Source organism: Nanorana parkeri, unplaced genomic scaffold (genome assembly GCF_000935625.1).
Source record: "Nanorana parkeri isolate BGI_ZX_2015 unplaced genomic scaffold, ASM93562v1 scaffold624, whole genome shotgun sequence".
Lineage (NCBI taxonomy): Eukaryota > Metazoa > Chordata > Amphibia > Anura > Dicroglossidae > Nanorana > Nanorana parkeri.
In genome coordinates, this window is record NW_017306892.1 from 873809 (window position 1) to 878808 (window position 5000).

Sequence of the window (5000 nt, forward strand, 5' to 3'; positions counted from 1 at the left end):
ACAATTATCATAATGCTTCTGGGTACCGATAGGCCCACTTGGTCACCTGGGTAAACAGACAGGTATTACGGATTTCATTCAGCAGGTTTTTATTCGGGTTAAAGTAGGGAGTAAGGAGATTGCATGGTATGGGCAGCAAAGGAAATCTAAATCAGACATTAGATGGTGGTATGGCCCCCAATCTAATCTACAAGGGATCTTTTTTCTACTGATGCTTACATTGAAGGTGGACGCTGGTCAAACTTGAAGCTTTGATATTCATATGGGGTACACAGCCTTTCTTCTTGGGTCTTCAAGGTTTACATCCCAGCGTTGCTGTGTTCTGAGAACCCCTGTTTGTGGTGCAGAAAAGTCATTCACAGACATACCCCCTGCAGGTTGTCCCTCACATACATATCCTTCCACATTACAAGTGGGGAGCTCCCCTGGAATGGATTACAGAGTTCAGAGTAAGGTACATGTAATGGATTTTTATTTTATTTTAGCATGGCTGCAGGCAGGGCCATCCCTATAATGAGGTAGCTTGAGGTGGTTGCCTCAGGCGGCATCTCATTAGGGGGGCCACAGGTGTTGGGGAGGGAGCGGCCACAATGTCCTAGTTTTCTAAGAGCTCTTCGCAATCTGGGACTCTCTGCCCTGCTTCCCGCTCAGCTCACTGACATCACTGGTTGCCAGGGGTCAGGACATAGAGCAGCTGACATCATGGCTCTCTGTCCAGTCACCCGTCCCAACGCATCTGCAAAGCACCCCCCCAGCACTATCAGCAGCACCTGCCGTCAAGAACCACCTACAGCTGTGAGATAGAGTCCCAGGAACCCCAAATCTCTCTGGTAATGTAATACTCTTGGAACACCTAAATCTGAGCTAGAGATTTTACTGTCACACAATTTCCAATTCTGTCCAGAGGCTTTCTGCAGTGTAATTGTATCACTCTCAGATCACTCTCAGTAAGGTGAGGAGTATTTAAGACTTGTAAATGGGCTGAAAATGCACATAAACCCAGAATTTGCAGAATTTGTCTCATTGCAGCACACCACAGCGCACAGATAGTTTACATCTGTGCATTAAGGTGTGCTAAATCACTAGTGCATGCACTCCCTCGCTGCATTAAGGTTTCATTCAAAATAAATGGCAACACTATGCACTATGTTTCATGCATTACCGGGAGCACTCAGGAGTTAAAAATGCATTCAAGTACATAAACTATGACCAAAATGTTATCTTATTTGTGTATCACTCGGCTGTAGATCCTCAAATCATCTCTGAATTGGTGCTGACACTGTCCTTTCTTCTGGAGTGTGGCTACTTTTGTTACCCGTGGTCCCTAGGTGTGTTGTAAAGTAGCCACCGCTCCAAGCTCGCTCCTGTGATGGACTACAATCTCATGTTTAGTTTACTAATTTGTATTGAGATTGTAGTCTATCACAGGAGCAAGCTTGGGGTGGTGACTACTTTACAACACACACAGGGACCATGGGGAATACAAGTAGCCCCCCTCCAGAAGGAAGGACAGTGTCAGCACCAATTCAGAGATGATTTGAGGATCTACAGCCGAGTTATACACAAACAAGATACATTTTTGGTCATAGTTAATGTACTTGAATACATTTGTTTAAATTTAACTCCTGAGTTTACCGTCACTTTAACAAAATGCGCAAATGAGAACAGGCCCTTTAGTAAATGAGTTGGGTTTTATGACTTTGCCCCACCTACAATGTTTTCTGAATTACATTAGCAATACCCTAAATAATAATCTGCATTGCCCAATTTGTTCATTTTATTTTTCTTATGATACATTTCACTTAGTATTCTTTGCATTGTAAATTGTAGTCAGACAGTTGATGACCCTAGAGAGTTAACTGCAACAAATAAGGTGTTGTTTGATGTTGAATTCTGCACATTTGAAATGTTTATTTTGTGGGTGTAGGTTTGTTTTCTAAAGAATGAGGAAGTGCTAATTATGAAAAGTTAAGCATACAGATGGTTTTCACCTAGTTTGGGATTAACTAAACCCCCCTCCGCTTCTTTATTATTATTTTTTTTCTTTTTCTTTTCCTTTTCGTCATACAAGTTGAAATTAAAAGAGAAGAAAAAAAGTTTTAATAAATCTCCCTCATTTTATATTTTATTATTATTATTTTTTAAGAAAGTGTTGTCTGCATGAAGGGTACCAGTGAGAGCGCTCTAATGTTTTCACAAGTGTTTTTATCATGGTAACATTTTGCTTACTTTAGTTACTTGCCTAAAACTACTTGGAACATGTTAAGAAAACATTTCAAAAAGGTTCCTACAAAGAGGCTTTTGTTGAGCAGTAACTGTGAGGCTGTACAGCTCACAAAGGTGTTAACTTTCAACCCCTTAAGCACTTCCACATGAAATTCCAGGATCGATGTTTGTGGTTTTGGAAAAACAAAGTGTATGTTAAAGGAACCAGGTACACGCTCAAGTAGCATGGAAATAATACATCGTTTCACACACATTCATCTGCATGTCAGAAATGTCACATGGCAAAAAAAATGGGCACAGTTCTAAATTGAATCCCCTTGTTTAAATACTCAGCATCCACTTTGTAGCCTATTCCTAGTATTGTCTCCCGCCACTTCCATAGACGGTTCCGTAGACAGTACCATAGACAATTCACTGCAAGTGTATGAAGGAAGATTTGGGGCTAAGAGTAGGAAAGAACTTGATTGTTCCTTTCTTTGCTTAGGTATGGAGGAACAAATAGGGGAAGCTGATTGGTTACTGTAGACAACATGAACCGTTCTTATTATAGAGACGGGATTCTCTCACAAAGCAAAATACCAGTGTGGGAAGCTTGAGATAGAAGTTGCTGTTCTGTGACTCTCAATTCGGCATACTTGTTCTAGGATCCTAAAGTTCTATCACAATTCATTACAGAGCTGCTAACTTCACTGTGTAGTTCTGGAGTTAGAAATTTAAAGCTTTCATCACAGGCTTCTCGCATATTTTTTAAAAATCCTGTAAGTCATAGGGCTCATTGTGCCTCAGTGGCTTAATGTGGAGGCAGTAAGTGTTGCGGATGGGCAAGCACCTAGCAAGATTCATACTTCTGGATTAGTATGGCTTATTAGTAGTGGTGAAACTACAGGGGTCTCAAGGACTATGGCCACACCTTGGCCTGAAGTTGAATAAGGTTCTACTTGTGACCAACTCCCCCCTTTGCTTACACCTGACAGGGGCCTTATAATCTCTGAGTGATGCTTTTTGGTTTACAGAGGCTTCCACTGATCAAATCGACGTACATAAAAAGACGTACATAATAAAATAACAGACGGTGATGACAATACAGTGGTTAGCACTACTGCCTTGTAGCACTGGGGGTCCCTGGTTCAGATCCCAGTCAGATAACTATCTGCAAGGAGTTTGCGTGTTCTCCCTGTACTGGGATGGGTTTCCTTCGGGTACTCCGGTTTGCTCCCACACTCCAAAGACCTGATTGTAGGTTATATGGCTCCTGTCTAAATTGACCCTTGTATGTATGCACGTGAGATAGGGACCTTAGATTGTAAGCTCCTTGAGGGCAGGGACTCATGTGAATGTGCACTGTGTAAATTGTCTGCGCTATATAAATACCAGTAGTAATAATAATAATAATATAAATAATAATATGGTTCTGGAAAGTAGAAGACACTACAAAAGATCACACAGAATGGATGGAAGAGGAATAAAATCATTTTTCCTAAACATAATTTTTACTCCTTCTTTAGGTCAGAGGTCTCTGGGCCAAATGAGGTCAAGCAAAGCAAAAACTATTGTCAGTGATTAAATTTAATGGCTAACTAAAAATATACAAAAATAAACAAGCTTGTGGCTCCCTATTCAGACATATCGACTGATAAAAGCTGATTGGTTTTGCTTTGTCCAAATGTTGTCTGATTTTTTGGGACCCACAGATGTGCATTTGGAAACAGGCCGTTTAGGGATCTATAGCAAAAAAAAACTGATATTTAAGGTGCCAGAGCAATGGTACATGGACAGTTGGGGCTTAATTGTATGTATATGGCAAAAAATGTAACTTATCCAATCAATGTCCATATAAAATCAAGCTGTAGTTTGCCCTCTGATATGTAGTTCAAGTCCTAATAGGGCATAAGGACCTTTCGGTCATTTTGGCCTAAATACCACACTACCCTCTAGTGCTCTTTAGTATATGTAGCTAATCTGTGTCCAGCTCTTACTATAATCCATTCAGTTACAGTCATTCTGAAACAGCTAAGTGGTTTGAGCTGGGAGTCATGAAACGCTCATCCTTGTGCCACATAGATGGGCATCACAGAAAAAAAAAGAAAAACCTCTTCATCTTTTTTCGAGGTTGATGCACGATATTTCCGGAGCCTAATTAGAAAGTATTGCTTGGAAGACAGGGATCATCTCCAATTCACACATCTATTGACACCAGTGACCAAATTACAGCTATGTCTAAATGTTGGAATTTATTGTTGGCTGTAGTGTCACAAAAGTCTGAGACAGCGATTTCTCTATTCAATAAAAGTAGTTAAAAACCTTTTAGAAAATCCATAATTTTGATTGCTGGTACTTCATAAATGTATAAATGGTACTTTTTAGCTGTCTCTTTAGGGAAAAATGAGTTTTATCACCTGCAGTACCTGGGTTAATGAAATTGTGTGCTGGAGTTCAGCCAGGAGAAAAAAGATGAGATCATACCAGTGCTTGGATACTGGCAACAGGTCTCGGAGAAAGCTCTTGAGATCTTTCTAAGCTATATGTGTTATCATTTCTTTTATATATATATATTTTTTTATATCTCCAGCACAGGAAGTGGCTGTTTGCTTCAAGTTTCTACGCTCTCCTATTATTTTGTTTAATTTATTCAAACATCCAGAACCTGGTGACCTTAAAATAGTCTCCCATGCCAAAGTAAACATCAGGATGTCCATCAGTGCCTAGTCAAGGAATTCACTTGCTTCAAATTTCATTTGCAATTCCTGTGCAAAACTCGGAAAATCACGACTCTC

At 40.1% G+C, this 5000-nt stretch overlaps 1 protein-coding gene across 1 annotated transcript in view; it reads left to right on the forward strand.

The window, feature by feature from the left end:
* Window positions 1-5000, forward strand: part of FOXP1 (forkhead box P1) — a 414947-nt gene that overhangs the window by 364995 nt on the left and 44952 nt on the right. The gene's annotated exons all lie outside the window — the stretch shown is intronic.